Source organism: Amblyomma mixtum, chromosome 8 (assembly GCF_055824585.1).
Source record: "Amblyomma mixtum isolate Tamu chromosome 8, ASM5582458v1, whole genome shotgun sequence".
NCBI lineage: Eukaryota > Metazoa > Arthropoda > Arachnida > Ixodida > Ixodidae > Amblyomma > Amblyomma mixtum.
Genome location: NC_143019.1, coordinates 96,153,963 through 96,177,656, shown reverse-complemented (window position 1 = coordinate 96,177,656; position 23,694 = coordinate 96,153,963). Strand labels below are relative to the sequence as shown.

General features: G+C 45.2%; 1 long non-coding RNA gene across 1 annotated transcript; it reads right to left on the bottom strand.

Moving 5' to 3' along the window:
- Positions 1-261: 261 nt before the first annotated feature.
- On the bottom strand, positions 262-14,229 carry LOC149333634 (uncharacterized). The gene is made up of 3 exons (XR_016285141.1): positions 14,186-14,229; positions 2,508-2,663; positions 262-301 (listed from the first exon to the last, which is right to left on the bottom strand). It is a non-coding gene; the product is annotated as an uncharacterized LOC149333634 (long non-coding RNA).
- Between the last annotated feature and the right edge of the window lie 9,465 nt (positions 14,230-23,694).

The window sequence follows — 23,694 nt, the reverse complement described above, 5'->3', positions numbered from 1 at the left end:
CAGTTGTATAGTCAATGAATAATTTTATATTGAATTGCTAACAAACGTGAGGTCGATAAGAGCACACACTGACAGTTCGAGTATGAAGGGCAACTGATTTAACCAGAAACTGAATGCGCTCAATAACAACACATGTGTACTCAAGCAAAAAATCTGCAGTCGGCCTCTTTGGAAAAAAAAAGATAAAGTGTATTGAGATCAAAGTTACATTTTTACGTACCACTGCAGGCTTTGAAGAATACTCCAGCTTTTTCTGCGGTACTCTGGTTCGAAGTAGCAATGGTCATATTCTCGAAGATGGCTAAAAACAAAAATCATGCATATTGAGTCGTTAAGAAAGTATTGCGCTTCTTCCCCTCATTGTAGAATATTTCCAACATACTGTAGCTTTTTCGCTTTTTTTAAAGGAGCTCGTAATGCTTATGGACGAGCGAAGGAAAATAATTGAAAGCTTTGGTGACCGTTAGCTCATAGTACCAAGCAGACGCAGCTGCATTTACGGATGCTTTACAGAGGACTACATAATATGTGATTGCGTAGGGTATATATTTAAACCAGTTTGAACATCCCCACTGTAGAAATAATTGGGCATACAATTGTCAGATTCCATTTTACTATACCGCAGCTTTGAATCAGACTATCTCTGAAAGGAAACACCCTTCCCTCGTTAAGCTAAGGGATCTCCTACTAACTCACTTTGGATGGCATACAAACTTGTTTCTGCCGAATACATACCCGCTTTAAAACGCTAATCATTACTTGCTCTCAAATACTTTGCAATCCATACTGAAAACTAATGCGTGCCAATGTGGCTCATAGTTCACTTTTCTTGTGACCATTTGATTACTTCACATGACTCCACTATCCAAGGTCCCTCTAAAAGCCAATGTATGTCATGATTAAACAATGTATATTTCAAACTTTTTCACGTGTCCCTAGTCCTAACCTTGCTGAATCAAAGCTACGTATACAACTATGCTATCATGGTACCACTTATTCTACAAGTTGTTGATGTTGCTAACCTTATTGAAAGCGTAGAGTATATTTTGTCTGCAGGCTTGATTCTGTCAATAAAACATTTTTGAAGAATGCATGTTAATATCCTGTCCTTTATCATTCTAATGAACTTTCAGGCATCTCTTGACATATGCACCTCACCTACCCGATGGAACATTAGGAAGGTGGCTCCTCTTCATCATTTGGGCAAGAAACACATAGACAATAATTATCGCCTTATTTCTTTAACAAGCGTATGCCGAGCATTGATCGAACATCTAATTAACAACCCTTGAATTTTGTTCCTCGCGCTGATAGAGCATGGGTTCCCGAAATCGTGCTAGTATGAAGTGCGGCTTGTGTATTTCACCTACAAGCTGCAATGCATCCTGGAGCGCGCATGCGAATCATTCGCTGATTGTTCAACAAGTTTCTTCATAACTTACTACTTTTTAATCTTAGCCATTTTAACATTCGTTCTCTTTATCAAACGCATTCAGTGGGTTTAAATATTCGTTCACAATTCCTCTCAGTTAACCGTTGAGCCTCTGGGGTTGCTCAGCGGTAATGGTGCTCTTGTGCTGGCCCGAAAGACGGGGCTTCGATCCCGGCCGCGGCGGTCGCATTTCGATGAAGGTGCAATGTCAGAAACGCTCGTACTGTGCAACGTCGGTGCCGGGTAATAAATCCCAGGTCGCCCAAATTATCCAGCGCCATTCATGTTTCTTATTTTCGGCTGCACGTGGCACAAAGCGATGTTCATTAAGGAAAAATGAAAGTCGCCAACATGCTAACTCAGTTCGGTTAGCGCTGAATGAACCGTATGAGAGTTTGTACTGTGCTCGTGGGAATGGCCTTGAAGTTAGTAAAAAATGCATCTATTTAGCGTGTTCAGTACTTCGGGAACCCAAAAATGAGGAACCTTTTGGCGGCCATAGTTAACAAAAATGGCAATTCATTGGTGTCAGACTAAACGAGATATAGGTACCTGTGATGTAGCTGCCATAGCCTGCACAAGACTTTAACCTGCTGCTGGTGACGTTCATGATGACGATTACTGACTCGACCGTCGTTTACCATTGACTTCTGCTTTGCCGGTGGTGTTGCACGTTTCGTCATGTTTTTGGACACAAAGCTTTCTTTACTTGTTACACCGCTTGTGCAAGTAGTGTACTTGCACTGCTAGTGCAGGTTAATACTCATTAGGGAAGACAACTTCCCTTACCAAATATTTATTTGCTTGCGAAACAATTGCTACTACCTAACAGGCATAATAAAGTAGAGAGTGAAAGTGTTCCAGGACTGAGTAGCGGAGTACTGCAAATATAGCCTGCCTTACACATGCGCTCCAGGGTGTTGGAAGTCTTCAAAAGCGTGTGCTTTGAAACAGTCCATGATGGTGCTTCCCTTGATAGCTCAGTGTATTCAAAGGATTTCAAAGTGGTAGCAGGTACCTGGTGCGAATTTGGTTTACTGTGAGAAGCATAGGTGATAACAAAAACACGCCTCACTTTTTAGCGTCTCACGTATGTGTTCATTCCGTTGATCAAACACTCCGTATGATTTCCGTCCTGGTCCATATTTGCTAAGCCACCCACCACAGGCATAAGAGTAAAAATCTTCGCACGGATCCGCTGAGGTGTTCAGAGATTCGTTGATGAGCTTTGCTGAAATGAAATGCATAGTTGTAAAAGGAATATTCCTACACCTTATTTAAGATAGAATACAACAAACGCAAAAGTTCAGTGCGTGGCGCGGTGCATTTCGCCAATACAAAAAAAAAGACCTATCGATGTATCTTCTCGGAGCATGGCAAAAAGTTATCATGCCAGGACATTCTGTGATTTCGGTGCTTCTTAGATGACAGCGTGACATCATCACAAACTGGCCTGAAACGCCTGGTAACTGGGTAGTAACCATACTCTAGGCTGCAACCATGCGCAACTTACACATCACGCTATATATATATGTATATATATATATATATATATATATATATATATATATATATATATATATATATATATATATATATATATATATATATAGGTACAGTATTACGACAAACGCGACTGTTCTTTTAACGTTTATTTTGCCAACAGTTTCGGGAATGGTATTCCCTTCGTCAGGGCAGGCTTACAATGAATCCGTTTCGTCAATATAAGGACACAGAACAAGCGAGGAGGTATAATCTCCGCCCTCTAAACAAACTTGAGAATGAGGGCAGGGGACCGTATAATAGGCAGCACGACAAGTCTCATACGGGCCGCGGCTGAACAACAACCAGAAAAACAAACGGGGAGGTGGAAAGGGTAAAGTAGTAGCAAAGAACGAGCCTGAACAGCAAAGCGATAGAAGGGGCAAAATAGCGTTAAACCCGGCTCTCGGCGCACACGGAAGCCGCTACCTCCCCCCCCCCCCAAATACGCGCACACTCCCGCAAGACGCCGCCGGGTCCGAGCGGGCGGCCCGTATCAGGTATCCTGAGACGCTTGCAAGGGACGTGTTCGAGATACGGCCAATACTCACTTGTTAACCGCTGCAACGGCAACTTGAGACTGTGCCCTCTGCGTATTTTTCCTTCATTTCGTCGCTTTGCTCTTCTGTCGGGCCTTTCTACCAGACAATCTGGCGCCCCTTTTCCCATAAATATACTAGGCTGTCCAAACCCGTGTCCCGCAGTGAGTTTCCCGTGAAAAAACAGCGTCCGTCGGGTAAAATACTGAGCTAGCCCGAGCGCGTAATGGGAAGGCAAAGATGAGTTTGGGGGAACAAAAAAAAAAGAGAAGGGAAGAGCAGAAAAAAAATTTGCTCTAAAAATGTTTAAAGAAAATGTAACACAAAAAATGTAAACGCACACACAGGAAGAGAAAAGAGAAAAAGAAAAACTACTGATTAAATGTGGCGCCAAACAAATATGACATGGTGAGAGCAGTTTGATAAAGTTTGGCGAAGTGGATGTGGTTTCGAGATTTGCATGCACGCGCAGGTTAAATCATTCCGAGATTATCGAGTTGAGTCGATGTTGGTGTAAGTAAATAACAAATGACAAGTAATATGTAGAAAAATGAAAATAAAAATGGCATGGAGAATATAAAATTGAGCACAAGAAGTTATACAAAAGTTAACAAATTAAAATTAATAATAATAATACATGTGTGCGGAAAACGCGAAAGGTCTGCGGCCCGCGGAGCTGCCGCGTGGTCCCAATGGTCTAGGTGATAGATCAAAGGTGTCTATATCGGATGGAACGTGGATGCTGGCAGGAGGTTGGACAAAAAAGTACTCAGGAAATAAACTGCTAGATTCCCTGCCATTTCAAAGTGTGTCTGCAGTTGTCAAGAAAAACAAGTTCCGGCGTATTCTGATAATAACGCTGTCCAAAGCCTGTGACCGGCGGAATTTCCTACGTTGGCTCCTTTAAGCAGGAAAGTCTCCCGGGAGTAGCGTTCAAGCCATGAGAGAACGTGCCGAATTTATGAATGAAGTACGATTCCCTTTGTTCCCTGTAATATATGTTAGGGAACCTGGACTGGAGAAGGATTACACGGATGTTTTCAAAACTGTGCAGGGGCAGACGCAGGTGCCTGGAAAGGGGCAAGCTGGGCAGGGATGACACATGCGCTCTGTGGTTGTTGAAGCGGAAACGAAATGTTGTCTTGGTCTGACCAATGTACTCCTCCACACACACCTCGCATTGAAGTTTGTAGGTAACATTGCTCGAATCGCAGTCGAGTTCTTCATTTATGTGAAACGTAAAGCCATCGGACTTGGATTTTGCCAGTTTGGTGTCGGAAATGCGCGGACACACCTTGCAACGGGGTTTTCCGCATGGGTGGCATCCACCTCGGGCAGCGGTCTTCTTTGTTTTCGCGTTGACAAGCAAGTCTCTCAAGTTCTTGTCCCTGCGGTACACCACTCGGGGTGGTTCCTTGAATATTAGTGACAGCCTATTACTCTGTCTGATTATATTAAAATGACGGCTTAGTATGCTGTTTACCCTGGGAGCAGTTGCGGAGTAAGTAAGGATTAGGTTTGTTTTGCTGTCTTTTTTCACCTTGTTCTCTGCCAAAATGGAAGAACGGTCTAGGCTACGAGCGCGTTGAACCGCGTCTTCGACTATTTCCCCCGGGTATTTTTGTCGTGACAAAGCGTCCTTGAGAGTCCCCGTATGCTGGTCAAATTCCTCTTTTGTAGAACATATTCTTCGGTATCTGTGAGCCTGTGAATATGGAATACTTGTTTTGCAGTGCTTCGGGTGGCTACTGTCAAAATGGAGATATTGCTGCCTATCCGTTGGTTTTCTGTATAGGGTAGTCGAAAGGCAGTTGCCGTCTACCGATATTTCCACGTCGAGAAAGTTAATCTTTGAGTCGGAGATACAGTGGGTAAACCTAATGGAGGGATGCAGGGTATTAAAGTGCGCAATGAAGTCCAGCAGGCTCGCTTCATCATGTTCCCATACAAGAAAGTTGTCGTCTAAGAAACGCTTGTAGAAAAGTGGTTTTTTTTGGCTGTTCCTCAAGGAAGGGAATTTCTAGTGACGCCATAACGATGCTGGCATAGCTAGGGGCCATTTTTGTGCCCATCGCAGTACCGCTTATTTGGAGATAGTGCTCGCCATCAAATTCAAAATTGTTGGAATTTAGTACCAGTTCAAGAAGGTGAGAAAGGGTTCCACCGTCCAAATCAACCAAAGAGTTGGAGCTTTCGAATGCTGCCAGCGTTGCTGCTATGCCGTCTGCGTGCGGAATATTTGTGTACAGGGAGCAAACATCCATGGTAGCCAGAAGGCCTCCTGTGGGGATGGTCAAGTTTGAAATCTCCCGAAGGAAATGGCTTGCGTCTTTGATGTACGAGGGAAAACGGGGAGGGATGTCCTTGATGAGAAAACTAATGAAATTTGATATGTTCTCCGTCACTGCCCCGTTGCTGGACACAATTGGACGGCCAGGATGGTTAACTTTATTTATTTTAGGGAGGAGATAAAACCGGCCTGGAGCTGGATTGCTCGCCGACATTGATTTTAACATTGCCTGAGTTATTCTACCGTCCTTAGCGAGTCCAGCAAGAGAGTCCTCTATTTCTGTCCCCAGTTGACGTGTGGGGTCGTTCGGAAGCTTTCTGTAAAACTGAGGATCATTGAGCTGGCGGTGGCCTTCTTTTAAATATTCTGATTTGTCCAGGATTACTATAGCTCCACCCTTGTCAGCCGGTTTTATTCGGATGTTTTCGTCTTTACGCAACGTTTCCAAAGCCTGTCGTTCTTCGTTCGAGAGATTGTTGCGAACCGCACGTTGTTTTCCATACGACCTTATTATGTCCTTCTGCACCGCAGATATATACATATCAAAGTGTCTATCACGTTGTTCGCTCGGTGTCCACAACTTCTCTGACACGGTGGGAATCGTTTGTTGTCTGTCTCTGGTGTTTTCGTGGAAATACTCCCTAAGGCGTAGGTTTCGCGCGAAATTGTCCAGATCCTGAAAAAGTTGAAACTAATTGAACCTACCAGATGCTGGACAAAAAGTTAAACCTTTGAAAATGAGGCTGAGCTCGGCAGGTGTGAGAATCTTTTGTGAAAAATTAACCACGTTTGTGTTTCCACCAGCTGTTTCATAGTTCTCAGCCGCGAACCTCGTATCGACAACACCCCGAGAAATATGAGCAGTTGTGTCATTCCCTGGAGCTCGGACAGCAGTCTCACGGTCGACAGTTTCCAACCTACCATTAGCGCTTAGCTCGGACGCTTTGGTTTCTGTATATCTGTTTGAAGCCAGCGGAATTCGGTCGCGTTCTAGCTTTTTGGTCTTATCCCTGGTTACTTCCTCTCTTCTTTTTGCCTCGTAGTTTTTTAGTTCGCTCAGTTCGGCAGTAGAGAGAACATGGCGTCTCTGCTCTTCCTCGACATCTCTAAGTTCGGCAACTTTCCGTTTGCTATAATTGACGACCGTTTCTGTGAGCTTTAGCGGTGCTTGTAATAGTATATTATCCCATTCCTCTTTTTCTCTCTCACTGAATGTGGACACGGAAAGTGTACAGCCCAGACGAAGACCTTTTGGAACAGTATCCTGCGACAGGTAGGACGTTATATATATATATATATATATATATATATATATATATATATATATATATATATATATAATAAGTTGGGGAAGTCACATTGAAAAACTTAACAGATTTATTCAACGTTTCGACCAGGGACTGGTCTTTTTCAAGAATGATCATACAGTGCATGGAAGGGTCTTCTTATAGCAGTGAACATGGCACACACAGGGCTTGAAAAAGAAAAATGAGAAAAAATCAAAAGGGGAAAGAGGAAGACAGCCAAGACACGAAACCCAAACGCCAAGGTGCGCCAGCAAAGGCGCCGCCGTGAAAGAGGTGAAAGAGGGTGGTGGACCTGGGCGGGCACGCGACTAGTTAACAAAAAAAAAAAAAAAGAGCGTAGGGGTGGTTAACAAAAGAAGGCAAGTGCCTGCCAATTGTGTGCGTAAGTGTCGCCTCTAGCCACCTCTGTGTGGCCCCGCGCGACTCCAGAAAAGCACGAGAACGCACAGGTTGCGGTTGAGCTAAGTGTCTCCACGGGTGGCACGCGGACCCCCAAAACCAGATGAGGTTGCATATGAAGACCATATGGAAAGCTCCTTCTTTACAGGAGTAGAAAAAAAAGGAATAAGTAAAGACAAAAAATGGCTCTGCGATGGCCGAAGGAAACAAAACCACATGAGGGTCGCACGTGAGAACCACATGGATAGGCTCCTTCTTTACAGGAGTGGGGAAAAAAAAAAAAAAAAAAAAAAAGGTATAAAGACAGAAAATGGCACTGCGATGGCCGAAAGGAACGAAAACACACACACGCAGAGGCGACATGAATACACAGAAAATACACAAAATTGTGTCACTTTTGTAGCATTCTTTAGCAGAGGATATGTGGGGAAATGCGTCAAAGCCCACAAATTAAGTTATAGGCAGCGCCAGAGTGTTAGAAAGTGTACCAAAAAGGCAAATTTCATTACATGAAACACCGCTTAGGAATAACACAACAACAATATTAGAATGAATACAAATGGCACGCGAGATAATACAGGCGCCCAAAATTATAATAGAGTTCAAGAGTGTGAAAAATTGTCCCAAGAAACAAAGTTTACCCAAACGCCGTGATCAGCACCAACAAAATGATAATAATGCGGTGAATACACATGAGAGAGAGCGTCACAGAATTCGTGCTTAACCACAACAAAAATAATGTCAGTACCTCGACTAGAAATGAAAGTGTTAAATACATAACAAATCGTTACGCAACTGTCATCATAGTAGATTTAAGAAACAATATTTTCGATGCAAAAGAGTTCACAAGGAAAAGAAAAAACAAACAAAACATTGCAGGAAGATTTAGCCAGAAAGGCAGGAGAGTTTGCCAGGGCTTTCATTAATTCCAGCCGACAAGGTGTTAAATTTAAATATTAGATATGATTCACAGGCTTCCCTGTCGTAATGTGTCTGGAAGCCAGATTGGAGTATGGTGGCTTTGAAGTTTCCAAATGAATGGCCTTTTGTCGTTACGTGTCTTGAAAGAGGCAGATCTGGCAGTGATCTTATGTGTGCTCTGTGGTTATTTATTCTCAATCGGAAAGGAGTTTCAGTTTGCCCGATATACTGAGCACGGCACACACCGCACTCGAGGAGGTAGACTACGTTGCTGGTGTCACAGTTGAAATCTCCTCGAATTTTGAATGAGAAAGACGACGCTGTGCTGCGAGCTTCTGTGACCTTATTCATCATTGGACAAAGTTTACAGCGCGGTTTATTGCAAGGTGTGCACCCTGAGACTTCACCGTTGTCTAGTTTCGAGGAGGTTACGGCATCTTTGATATTCCTTGCCCTCCGATATACGACACGGGGTGGTTCGGGAAGCAAGCGCTTCATTTTGTCGCTCTGAAGGAGAATGTTGTGATGCTTTCTGAGAATAGCGTTAACATTCGGTGCTGTTGGAGAGTATGTTAATATCAGATTAGTTTTGTAGTTCGTCTGCGCAGTCTTGGTGTTATTTAGCATTGTACGGCGGTCTTGTACTGCAGCTTTTTCCAAGGCATCGTCGATGATAGGCTTCGGGTAGCGCTTTCGGACCAAATCCTTGCGGAGTTTCTCACAGTTAGAAGCGAAGTCCTCTTCACGGGAGCAAATGCGTTTAAATCTGAGAGCCTGGCTATATGGTATTCCTTTCTTGCAATGATTTACGTGACTGCTTTTAAAATGCAAGTATTGGTGCCTGTCCGTTGGCTTCCTAAACACGGAGGTGACAAGCTTGTTTTGCGAGATCTGAAGTTTGACATCCAGAAAGCTGATCGTAGTGGTTGAGTAGGTGTGGGAAAAAGAGATGCTTCTGTGAGCATTATTAAAGTTAGCGATGAATTTGAGTAGCTCTTCTTCACCATGGCACCATATAAGAAATATGTCATCTATAAACCTCCTATAAAAAAGGGGTCTGAAGAGACAGCTCTCCAGGTATTCAGTTTCCAGAATGCCCATAAATATATTGGCATAATTAGGACCTACTTTTGTCCCCATTGATGTGCCACTAATTTGCACATAGTGGTCGCCATCAAATTCAAAGTTATTCATTTCCAAAACCAAATGCAGAAGTGTTTCGAGGGTCGTGCCATCCACTGGTCTTTCCAGCTCTGAACCTCTGTAAGCTTTAGCGACCGCCCTGATGCCATCCGAGTGGGGTATGTTGGTGTATAGGGACGCGACATCGAGGGTAACGAGTATGCTGTTTTCTGGAATGAACAGATCAATTATGTCAGAAAGAAAATGAGTTGTGTCTTTGACAAACGAAGGAAAAGTTGGTGGTATGTCTCTGATTAAGCTGTCGACAAAACTGGAAATTTTTTCTGACGCGGTTCCTATTCCGGAAATAATTGGTCGTCCTGGGTTATTTTCCTTATGTATTTTTGGCAGAAGGTAGAACCTACCGGGGATGGGAGACAACGGAAGCAAAGACTTGGCGATTTTATCAGTTATTTTGTTCTCCTTTACGAGGTCTTCTAGAGTGGTTTGGACCAGATGTTTGAAATCTGAAGTTGGGTCGGAAGCTACAGGTTTGTAAAAAGATTTGAGCAACAAATCTTTTTACAAACCTGTAGCTTCCGACCCAACTTCAGATTTCAAACATCTGGTCCAAACCACTCTAGAAGACCTCGTAAAGGAGAACAAAAAAACTGATAAAATCGCCAAGTCTTTGCTTCCGTTGTCTCCCATCCCCGGTAGGTTCTACCTTCTGCCAAAAATACATAAGGAAAATAACCCAGGACGACCAATTATTTCCGGAATAGGAACCGCGTCAGAAAAAATTTCCAGTTTTGTCGACAGCTTAATCAGAGACATACCACCAACTTTTCCTTCGTTTGTCAAAGACACAACTCATTTTCTTTCTGACATAATTGATCTGTTCATTCCAGAAAACAGCATACTCGTTACCCTCGATGTCGCGTCCCTATACACCAACATACCCCACTCGGATGGCATCAGGGCGGTCGCTAAAGCTTACAGAGGTTCAGAGCTGGAAAGACCAGTGGATGGCACGACCCTCGAAACACTTCTGCATTTGGTTTTGGAAATGAATAACTTTGAATTTGATGGCGACCACTATGTGCAAATTAGTGGCACATCAATGGGGACAAAAGTAGGTCCTAATTATGCCAATATATTTATGGGCATTCTGGAAACTGAATACCTGGAGAGCTGTCTCTTCAGACCCCTTTTTTATAGGAGGTTTATAGATGACATATTTCTTATATGGTGCCATGGTGAAGAAGAGCTACTCAAATTCATCGCTAACTTTAATAATGCTCACAGAAGCATCTCTTTTTCCCACACCTACTCAACCACTACGATCAGCTTTCTGGATGTCAAACTTCAGATCTCGCAAAACAAGCTTGTCACCTCCGTGTTTAGGAAGCCAACGGACAGGCACCAATACTTGCATTTTAAAAGCAGTCACGTAAATCATTGCAAGAAAGGAATACCATATAGCCAGGCTCTCAGATTTAAACGCATTTGCTCCCGTGAAGAGGACTTCGCTTCTAACTGTGAGAAACTCCGCAAGGATTTGGTCCGAAAGCGCTACCCGAAGCCTATCATCGACGATGCCTTGGAAAAAGCTGCAGTACAAGACCGCCGTACAATGCTAAATAACACCAAGACTGCGCAGACGAACTACAAAACTAATCTGATATTAACATACTCTCCAACAGCACCGAATGTTAACGCTATTCTCAGAAAGCATCACAACATTCTCCTTCAGAGCGACAAAATGAAGCGCTTGCTTCCCGAACCACCCCGTGTCGTATATCGGAGGGCAAGGAATATCAAAGATGCCGTAACCTCCTCGAAACTAGACAACGGTGAAGTCTCAGGGTGCACACCTTGCAATAAACCGCGCTGTAAACTTTGTCCAATGATGAATAAGGTCACAGAAGCTCGCAGCACAGCGTCGTCTTTCTCATTCAAAATTCGAGGAGATTTCAACTGTGACACCAGCAACGTAGTCTACCTCCTCGAGTGCGGTGTGTGCCGTGCTCAGTATATCGGGCAAACTGAAACTCCTTTCCGATTGAGAATAAATAACCACAGAGCACACATAAGATCACTGCCAGATCTGCCTCTTTCAAGACACGTAACGACAAAAGGCCATTCATTTGGAAACTTCAAAGCCACCATACTCCAATCTGGCTTCCAGACACATTACGACAGGGAAGCCTGTGAATCATATCTAATATTTAAATTTAACACCTTGTCGGCTGGAATTAATGAAAGCCCTGGCAAACTCTCCTGCCTTTCTGGCTAAATCTTCCTGCAATGTTTTGTTTGTTTTTTCTTTTCCTTGTGAACTCTTTTGCATCGAAAATATTGTTTCTTAAATCTACTATGATGACAGTTGCGTAACGATTTGTTATGTATTTAACACTTTCATTTCTAGTCGAGGTACTGACATTATTTTTGTTGTGGTTAAGCACGAATTCTGTGACGCTCTCTCTCATGTGTATTCACCGCATTATTATCATTTTGTTGGTGCTGATCACGGCGTTTGGGTAAACTTTGTTTCTTGGGACAATTTTTCACACTCTTGAACTCTATTATAATTTTGGGCGCCTGTATTATCTCGCGTGCCATTTGTATTCATTCTAATATTGTTGTTGTGTTATTCCTAAGCGGTGTTTCATGTAATGAAATTTGCCTTTTTGGTACACTTTCTAACACTCTGGCGCTGCCTATAACTTAATTTGTGGGCTTTGACGCATTTCCCCACATATCCTCTGCTAAAGAATGCTACAAAAGTGACACAATTTTGTGTATTTTCTGTGTATTCATGTCGCCTCTGCGTGTGTGTGTTTTCGTTCCTTTCGGCCATCGCAGTGCCATTTTCTGTCTTTATACCTTTTTTTTTTTTTTTTTTTTTTTTTTCCCCACTCCTGTAAAGAAGGAGCCTATCCATGTGGTTCTCACGTGCGACCCTCATGTGGTTTTGTTTCCTTCGGCCATCGCAGAGCCATTTTTTGTCTTTACTTATTCCTTTTTTTTCTACTCCTGTAAAGAAGGAGCTTTCCATATGGTCTTCATATGCAACCTCATCTGGTTTTGGGGGTCCGCGTGCCACCCGTGGAGACACTTAGCTCAACCGCAACCTGTGCGTTCTCGTGCTTTTCTGGAGTCGCGCGTGGCCACACAGAGGTGGCTAGAGGCGACACTTACGCACACAATTGGCAGGCACTTGCCTTCTTTTGTTAACCACCCCTACGCTCTTTTTTTTTTTTTTTGTTAACTAGTCGCGTGCCCGCCCAGGTCCACCACCCTCTTTCACCTCTTTCACGGCGGCGCCTTTGCTGGCGCACCTTGGCGTTTGGGTTTCGTGTCTTGGCTGTCTTCCTCTTTCCCCTTTTGATTTTTTCTCATTTTTCTTTTTCAAGCCCTGTGTGTGCCATGTTCACTGCTATAAGAAGACCCTTCCATGCACTGTATGATCATTCTTGAAAAAGACCAGTCCCTGGTCGAAACGTTGAATAAATCTGTTAAGTTTTTCAATGTGACTTCCCCAACTTATTATATTTTTAATCAGTTGCCTTGAAGATTTTGTTATCCCTTATATATATATATATATATATATATATATATATATATATATATATATATATATATATATATATATATATATATATACAGGGTGTCTCACCTAAGACTTTCTGCAATTTTTAAAAATAAGCTATTTGAATTAGATGCGCGCTTTTTCTGGCATAGCATTGTCAGTGGTGTAGTACATCATAATTCAACTAAGACGTGCTAACTAGCAGGCTTGTTAACCAATATTTAATAATTAACTTTTAAACTATTACCGTTCGGCTCCTTAATTATTGAGAGGCATGCAGCCCACCGTAAGTAATGTCCATATCCGTTTTTAGAATTTCGAGAACGCGATTATCCTCGCCGCTGTGGCCCAAAAAATTTCGCCTACATCGCGCCAAATTACATGCGGTTTGAGAAGCTTGTAGGCAAAGCAACCTCTCCGTGAACCTAACTCGTCGAAATAGCCAAAATTTGTTGGGCCACAGCGCTCTTTATACAAATAAAGAACGGTCGGGCCATTAACGCTTTAAATGGACGGCAGTCACTTAGAAACAGAATTTTATGATTTAAAAATTGTATACGATATAAGTCAACACAGTTGTTATTTCAAAACGGGAGGCTTTGTAGGTAGTACACTAGAGTTACACAAATTAGAGAAATACATCGGGAAAAACTATCGAGCACTGTAGCACCCGCCACCGCGGCGTTCCATAGGGGAAATTCTAATATCCATCTATCCTGTCTTGCAGTGCCATGGACAAAACAGAATCATGTACAAAGAATTTTTTCGCAGAGAAAAAGAGTGGTGATATGACCGACACCGATCTTTGTGAATATACGAGTAAATGCATTCCCTCATTCGTAATTCGAATAAGAGGGCAAATATATTTAGTGTCTGTAATTGGTAGCCCTACTATATTCAGGGAAATGTTGTATGCATGTTACAAGAAAAAAGTTTAAGTTTCAAACTCTTCCTTAATATCTCCCAACAACCCACAACATTAGCTAAGCGGTACTTTCAGTGATGCAGATTAAGAGAAAAATGAGACTCCTGCATTACCTCGAGCTTCACATTCCTTGCTTCCACATACGTAAAAGTCTTCTGAAAGCAAACAAAATACATTTATGTCAACCAGCTCAGCTATTTCAATTTGCACACCACACTAAAAAAATACAGCAATAGGAAGCACACGCACTGCGTTTTTTCTCGTATATTTCGTATATGTTGTGCATGTCGGAAGGAGTTAACGAACCTACCTTGGTTTTCACTGTCGCTAGTGGACCCCAAAGCCGCGGGATTGCATTGCGGCCGCTGAGCCCGCACTTCAGTGCAAGCGAATTGTGAAAACGACCGTGCGCTGTGCTTTGTCAGCGTATGTTAAATAACCATGGAGGGTGTTATTTGTTAAACCGACATTGTTGCGTGTTTGTTTAACAATGAAGGGTGTTAAACCGACACGCTACAATGCCGCGTCCCTCATAGCCTATGTGTTTATTTGGCCCAATAAATTTCATCTCACATATTACTACCACAGCCCGAGTTCATCTCGGTTTTTTTGCAGAGTCATGAAACACAACTGGCACCGTGCTAGAGATCTTTTGGAATAGCATCGCACCCGGAGCTTTTCGTAGTCCTCTATAAAATGGACTGCATATGTCTGCTGCATTACAACTACCTCCCCTCCCCCCCCCCCCCACCCTCCAACCTCAGAATGAGGATATATCGTTCCCACTTAAAGGACTGGCACAACCGGCAGATCCCATAAGGGCATGAAGCAAACGGCGGCGTTCACAGCTTTGCGGAACCCACGAAGCAGTTCCTTGGACGAAAGCAAGTCTAATAATAATGTGTGACGCTGCAGATGCTTGTAGGGTAACACTATACGGATTACAGCACCAAAACATTTTTTTATAGAGAATGAGGCTACTACAGGAATCCACTGATACGAAGGGGTATCAAGTGAATGGGCCAGAGCGGGACCAGAGGCGGCGTGGAGTTGGTTCTGGCTACGCTAGTCTTCAGTAATAAATGATTAGACTTGCTAACAGAATTCGTTGGCAGACAGAACCTTTTATACGCTTTTGTTGAATAGGAAAAAGTAGAGTCCAAGTTAGATTAGGGTAGCCATATTCGATGAGAATCTGTGGCGAAGCAAGCGGTTTTGGTTGCTGCCTCTTACATCTCCAGTGGACCTCGACTGATGGGCAGGGACCAGAGTAATTCTGTGAGGCAATGGGCCACACTCAAGCACTGGTTTTCTCCCTTTCTTCGGATGTCACTTGAGAGCTCCGTCTGCGCGTTTTTCTCCATGCATTAAGTTTCTTGAGGTATTTAGCGAAGAAATTGCGCAGTTTGGAGTGTCTTAACTCGTAGTTAGGAGCTCATAGGTTGGTGAAATTTATCATCTAGATACAAGGAGGATACTACTAATTACTTGTATTGACGTTGCTGTTTGAGACCCCAGGTTGCGTTGGCCACTGGGCTGACGCATATTGGAACATTATAGGGAATCGTCATCACGCTGGTCGGAGCCCTTGAACCATTGGTACTGCGGTTCTAAATGATCGATGAAAGTAGTATTTCAGCCCTTGTGGCACAGCAGCCCTACTTGCGAGGAATTTGATCAGCACGCCTCTGTAATTGCGGATGATGAGGAAAAAGGTAAAGGTGGTCCATTGCATCGCTAAATCCAAGTGTGGCGAAGAGCTACGTTACGCCAAGTGCTAAAGAAGGAAAAAACGAAGTGTGCTGTCTTGCTGGAAGAGAAGTGGCATGTGGCGCCGGCTCCTATACGTGTGAAATCGGGCACAGAAATAAAAGAACGTAAACGACAGAAGGCAGAAGCAGCCCAAACAGTTAGCACACCGCAGAGCTGAAGCTTCCGGCCATTATTGGTACGTGGCTATCATCATTTATGGGCTAAATGTCAATGTGCTAGAGTTTCATGAAATGCATTTCATTCTTGGAAATTGTTTTCACAAGTGTATAGAATAGACTGAGAAATTACAACGCTGTCATAAGGGTGCCATAAAACGTACCTACGATAAAATGAGGATAAGTTATTTCACTACTGCTGCTACTTTGACTGGGGGAAGTTCACTTACCATTCAGCTCAGCGTCCGCACCAGCGTGTGAAGTTGGCAAAAGCGGCCAAAGGAATATGCCAAGAATGATCAGATTCATAACTTGCTTTTTCCAACTCAAGAGGAGGCTCTATTATCTGCGAAAGAAGCTAGTAAAGTAAAAAGGTTCTCAGTAAAAAACTGAACAAATAGCCACATAATCATGCTGATGCGCACAAGGTGCGGCTAAAAATTGGAATGGAGGTTGAACGTTCAGTTGATCTGAAACCCGCATCAGATTAAACCCGCATTTGGCAATAGCTCCAAAAATCGGATTGCTGTCTATGGGCGTTGAGTGCCTGTACGCAACCACGCACTCACGTAGCAGCTCTTCAACGATATCAGCCGTGAATCCGTTACTGATAACCACTCGCTGTGGCCCATGCCTTAAGAGGACGGAGTTCAGAATGGAGACACTTGATGCGCGGTAGCCGGTGGCACAGCAGCCGTTTCACAATAAAGTATAAGGTAGTGTGCACATACAACAGTACAGCGATTGCCATTTGGAGTTTTGGGAAGAAGTCCAAGCAGATCCATTCCAACCTGCTCGAACGGACTGCTGGGAGGCGTCGCAGTTGAAGTAGGTCTGGTGGAATAAAGGTAGGGCGTTTGCGGCACTTTCATTGTGTGAAACTGGCCAAATAGAGTACTGTCGTGGAAAGCATTTTCGGCCAGCAAAACCGCTCTTGAGCTCGACGGAGCGTGCCAGCCCATCCCAGACGGCCTCGCCTTATGTCATGCATAAGGCGAGGCCGTTATGCATGACATGGAAAATGGAGGAGCACAGAGCCGTTGGAACAACGAGCAGGTACCGTATCCCCAAAAGGGAATAGTTGAATTTTTCCATAACAGACCGCCGCGGATACAAAAACGGCTTTTAACTCCCTGGTTGCGCGCGGTGGCAAAAAAGGGTGGTTTTCAATCAATGCAACAGACTTTCCTGCACACCCAGCCCCTCCACCAAGTTTCTACGGGCGTAAGACCTTTACTCAAGGTATGTTCACGCCAGGCATACCAAGTCAGTTCCCGATAGCGGCCAACCATCCAAACTTACACCTCTTTCTCACTTCTCTTCCTTCGTCTTCGCTCGTCCTTGGCAATTATGTGGTTTGGTGGCTTGCGTGGCAACCGCCGACCGGTAGCGTCTTCTTACGCTACCGTTCCTGCGGTTCCTGCGGTAACCATCCACTGCTTACGCATTTTTTCGCTCAAGTGATATTTTCTTCTTGAAGGTAACCACACTCCAAATGAATCCCATGGTAACGCATCTACCGGTTCCGCCGACGGCGGAACCGGTGGATGACACGGTGGATGACCGGTGGATGACACGGTGGACGACAGACTACAATGGACCGCGATATCTTGCAACGGCACCAAACCCAGAAACAGGCGCTTAACAGCTGTCGCTGTAAAATTACATAGTCAATCTCGTTTATTAACGCGAACAATTAAGCGAAAAGCTGTCCTCGCAGTAGAGTTCCCGCTCCTCTTCAACGCCTGCATAATGGCTGCCGCTTTGAAGACCCTGCAGGCATCCGGTGCCTCTTCACAGGGAAGGAATTCGAAAAGAAGTGACCAATGGCAGCGACCCCTACTCAGTTTAGTGTGTTAGGTGTAAATGACGATCAAGAGTATTTATTGCACTGGCGGAGAGCGGCTACAACACAACACTATCGCTAGATCTCGCACAACATTGACATGGTGCCGCGCCATTTTGGTGCCCTGTGAACAAGGCGCACTCAGCGTATTCGGCCGAACTTGAGTTTCTAACGTCAGCCTCGTTGGCCACAGGCTCTAAGAAGGCCCTCTTTGTAGCCGGCTGGTAGCGGCCGGCGTCAAATGAGCCACAGTCGCAGCCGCTGTTTTCTGCTGCGCGCTATTCCCTGCTCTCTCCAAGACTGCCTTCGCCACCCAATTTCCTTTTGGTGCTGCTGAGCAGGGAACGAAGGGAGAGTGCTCCGAAACGAGGGCAATAAAATGCGAGCCTCCCGTAGGAGGACGAAGAGTGCGCGTGGTGATGGGAAGGGGGAGGGGGTGCTGGAAACGCAGGAACGGAGCCATACCGGTCTAGATGGCACGACTGCGGCTAATTTGTGGCGAAAGCCGCTGTCGAGGAGTTAGTTACTGCGACATCCATCCCCTGTCTGTCGCACTGGGCTGCTCGGCGTTTAAAAGATGTGCGGAAAGGCAGGGCTAGGGTGATCCGGGGAGGGTACCAAACTACCTGTGGGGTCGAGCTTTCCAAACAACTTTTCGCTGTAAACTGTTGGTATAGCTAGGCTTAGCGGCTTCGCGCATTAATCAGCCTGAGCTTATTGGCATTCGCGACCGAAGGTCCTTAGTGGTATAAGCTTCTGGTACGATGGCCCCAACAGTGTCCACAGTTAGGCCGGGAACGTAGACACCGGCCACACTCTCTTTTCTGCATGGCTCTTCAGTGACAAACCTCAGGCGCTGAGCACTCCACTTAGAAGACCCTTGCTGAAAGCGCACACAGTGCGATAAGCCTACCCAAGTAGCTCGGGTTACGAGCTACTTGGGCAGGCCGCTGCCATGGCCAGGGAAGCAGCCAGAAAGAAGACGCATGCCGATACGCTGTCGCGGTGGCGCAGTCTATGGCATGCGGTTATCTCGTTATCGCGGAACGCGTGTGAGGGGAGGGATTAGGAAGGGAGAGAGCATGCGGCGCCAACACTCCGTGTTGTCGACCATTGGCGCGACTGAGAGCTCTCTCCTTGCTTCGCTTGTTCACGTTCTTGCCCTCTAGCTGATTTCACCACATCATTGCTTCACTGCCTCATAGGCTTGCCTAGAAGACCTCTCGTATCGTAAACCTTACGAGATTGCAAAAATTTGACACCCCACACTTGGGTTTCGGACGAGCGCTCGCCTTCGCGCTGCGCAAGATAAGGAACGCTCGGGGTGCGGCCAGACAACAAGTAAATACGTTTTAATTACATGATCTAGATGTGTTTATAGCGCAAACAAAGAGACGGACAAGAGAGACGAAAGACACACACGTCTCTCTTGTCGGTCTCTTTCTTGCGCTATAAACCCTTCTAGATCAACATGAACTACCAACTCGCGCAACAGGAAGTTTTAAGGAATTTTTAATACTGTGTGCCTTACATTCACTGTGCATAAAATCGTGAACATTCCGCGGAAAGCGGACCGCGCAATCCGTCGTTTGAAGCATTCTCAGGAGTTGCTTCATAAGGAAGTAACCGAAGCCCACCTGAATGGGCCCGTGGTTTTTCTTTGCCCGCATGACTACTGATGTTTAGACCATAAAATGCTTTCCTGTAACACCAAAGACATTCTGCATATTTTCTTACCACGTGGTGATGGTGCGAATATATTCTTTCTTCGAGTATCCTGTTTGTAAGCCAATATGGTTCTTTGCTTGACTGGTCTATGGCTCATCTAATCTTATCAACCTTAGTATGAACCTTATGGCAGCGGAAAGCAGCTTCATCCTAATGTTTGCAATCATTTGTGATGAAATCAGATGCGACTAGCGTTATCGCATGCTCCCTATATAATTGATCGTGCAGCTTAGGCACCGTCCATGAAGCGTGACAAATGTTTCTAGAACAATCTTCGCACCGTCCATCATCAGATCGGCAGGTACTGAATCATCACCTGTCATCACCATAAAAATAGGCAAAACGCGGTCATTGCTGGTGTCGCATAATAAATAGCTCGAAGATCATGTGCAGTCATGGCGTAAATGTAGTACTTACGCGTCGCGTACAAGGGGACCGGGTATTTTATGCCGGTGCCGCACAATTCTCGGCTGGGTTTTTAAAAGAAAGGAAAAAACTCCGCTCATCGACGGCATTGCATAAGCACGTTTGGAGTGGGGTTTGATCAAGGTGACTAGAATCTAGAGAGCATTCCCTCACCAGAAAACGAATTGGTCGTGCTGGTGTAGTACTTGGCCAAAATTTCCTATAACACTGAACCAATTATTCTTTGGCCCTCAGTCCCCAGCGGCTGAGTGGACCAACTAACCATGGCTTTGGTATGACATGTGGCGCAGCGGAGGGTGTTAAAAATATCTACATCCAGACAGGTTGTCATTGGAAGCTGACCTTGGCAACGTTTCATGCAGACCTTATCCTTGGAGCCTAGTCTAGCAGTACTGTGCGAGGAATTTGGAAATTAATGAGATGTCATTGTCCTTAGTTAGGTTAGGAGGACAGATGAAGCGTATAGAGTGCTGAGGACTGGACATGTACTATGTTATCATCAATTAGGGGAGAGACAGGAACAAGGTGTGGGATCCTTCGCCCATCTGTGGCCACTTAGAGGATTTCTATCGTATTAACGAGAATAAGGCTGTCGTCGTAATTGAGGTTAATAAGAGGTACAAACTCAAGGTGGTACAGGATAGGATAGGAAAGACTTTTATTGCTCTAGAAAGGTCTTGGGCTAGTAGCAGACGAGAAAGAAGAGGTCCATCTTCCTTCTTCTCACAGGGTCGGTGCCCCTAATCCAGGTCTCCGCTGAGCTTCGCTGCTCGTTGGGTGTGCTCGATCAGACCTTGTTAGCAACCCAGATCGCCACTGGAGAGCCGGCTCTCCCACTGCTCCGCACTCGGTCGTTTACGAAACCTATCGTTTTTACTGCATTCCCACGAGATGTGGTACAACGATGGTTTGCTACCACACCACGGGCAAGTGTCCCGATATGGCGTCGAGTAAATATTGCTAATGATATGCAGGTTTGGGAATGTTCCTGTCTGCAGGCTTCGCCAGTAGACTGCCTCTTGTTGATTTAGATCAGGATGAGGCGGCGGATAGCGGATCCGTACCCCCTTATAGCAGTTGAGAATATCTGAGTACGTAGGGCCGACTCGGTCGGGTAGATCGTCCGATTGGGAGGAAGCTTGGCTCCTATACCCTCGAGCTATCTCGGCGGCGCGTTCGTTCCCCGCTATGTCGGTGTGTCCTGGCACCCAGTAAATGCTATGTGTGACTTTTGGTGGGGCCGCGCTCTGGAGGAGCCGGAGTGCGGCGCGACCTATGCGGCCGCTCATATAGTTACGGCACGCTTCTCTCGAGTCTGTATAAATCGTAAGGGACATGTTGCTTCGATAACCGGTTACCACCGCTAGAGCAACGGCCAGCTCCTCCCCTTCGGTTACCGTGCAATCCCTGACTGAGGCACTAGCTAATTCCTTTATGTTGGAATAAATAGCTACCGCCAGTGCGCTGTGATGTAAGCTTCCTGTATACGGAGCCGCGTCCGTAAATACTGTTGTGGATTCTGTAGCTAGATTTTGTTGTATATACTTCGCCCGGACTGCCCTACGGGCCGCATGCAAGATGGAGTCCACGTTCCGGGGAAGGGAGTGATCCTTTAGCGTCTGGCGAATTGCGTCCGGTATACTCGCAGTGCTATTCTCTATTTACGCAGTTGCGCCTAGCCCTAGTCGCCTAAGAAGCGAGCGCCCCGTAGGAGTCTGCTGGAGCCTGATTAACTGCGTGACCAGTTGGGCTTCTTTGATCTCTTCGAAGGTGTTTTGAATTCCAACAGCTAGTAGTTTTGCATTGGAAAAGTTCATAGGTAGGTGTAGGGCTGTCTTGTAAGCTTTGCGGAGGATGGTATCTGCACTATCCACTTCTCCGTTGTTGAGGTTGAAGTATGGGAGGCCGTAACCCACGCGACTGAGTACCAGGCTCTGAACCAGGCGCAGGGCATCCCCATCTCGCATGCCGCTCCGCTTCTGTGACACACGCGTGGTCATTCGTGCGACCTGAGTGGTCGATTGCTTGAGAAGGCCGAGCGTATGGCCGCATCGCTGGTTGCTCTGCAGCCACATTCCCAGGACCCGTATCTTGTCTTGTTCGGAAATTAGCTGTCCTTCGAGGGAGACATTGAGAAACCCTTCGGTTTGTTTCCCTTTGTGGACTCGCAGGAGTTCGGATTTTTCGGTGGAGCAGGCGAGGCCTCGTGCACTGACATATTCTTCCACGCAGGTAGCCGCTGCTTGCAGTCGTTGCAATATCACGGTCTGGGTTACCTCCGGGTCGCTCGGCCAGTAAGATGGTGGTACAAGATTACGCGGCAATATCGAGCCGTCATGACTAAACCCTCGAAACCTTCCGTGAATACGTCGGATCGGCAATCAGAGAAGTAAGAACAGCATACACTGTACTGATGGGTCACTTTAATGCCCAGTATAAAAGAAGAAGTCTACAGACCCCCAACCAGGCCACTTAGGCATAGGGTGTAGGAATAGCAGAGGGGGGAGTTAGTAGCGGAGTTCACAGAGAGAAATTATTTACGGATCGTGAATACTTTTCTCCGCGTACGGAAGAACAGAACACGAACGAGAAAGAACCCCGGCGTTGAGATTAAACATAAAATACGCCTAATATTAAGCGCCCACACAGCAATAGTGCAGGATGTTGAGGTCAGCGGAAAGGTGCATCGTAGCGACCACAGGATGGAAAGTTCTCGAATTAGCCTAGCCTTGAAGATGGAACGGAAGAAATTAGTGAAGCAGAAGCCCGTTAAAGAGATAGCAGTGAGAGTGAAATAGAGAATTACGTTCTCGCTTCAGAGCCGATATTCGGTTTTAATTGACGACGACAACCTTGAAAAAAATCACTAATAGAGTCAGGACAGCCATAGACTTCAATGAACCAAATGATCAGGCAGGCGAGGATACTCGACAACGGACCGCATTTACACTATCAATCTGATGACAGACAAATGTGCCGAATATAACCAATCCCTATACAGGTATAGCCTTCATAGACTACGAGAAATCATTTTCCTTAGTCGAAAGCTCCGCAGTCATGTAGCCATTGCGCAATCAGGGTGCACAAGAGTCTTGTGTAAAAACACTAGAACATATCTACAGCCATTGTAATGTCCACAAAGTCAGCAATAAAATTCCAATAAGGAAGGGTGTCAAGCAGGGAGACACGATCTCGCCAGTGCTATTCACCGCCTGTTAACAGGAGCTGTTCTGAGGCTCGGATTGGGAACAACTCGTAATAAGAGTTCCTAAGCAATTTGCGATTCGCTGAGGACATTGCATTGCTAAGTAAGCCACTTAGGGGATGACCTGAAAGCCATGATAAAGGGAGCCAGGCAGGCAAAGCAGAATGGTAGGTCTTAAAATTGACGTGCAGGAGACAAAAGTAATGTTCAACAGTCTCGCAAAGGAAGAGCAGTTCACAATGGGTACCGAGGTGCTGGAAGTATTAACGGAATAAGTGTACTTAGGGCAGGTAGTGGCCGCTGATCGGCATCATGACAGAGAAATAACTGGAAGAATGCGAATGGGGTGGAGCGCATATGGCAGGTTCTCTGAGATCATGAATTGCAGTTTACCATTATACCTCAAGAAGAAAGGCTATAACCGCTGTATCTTACCGGTAGTCCCCTATGGGGCAGAAATATGGATGATAACTGTTGTGTCGGTATCTG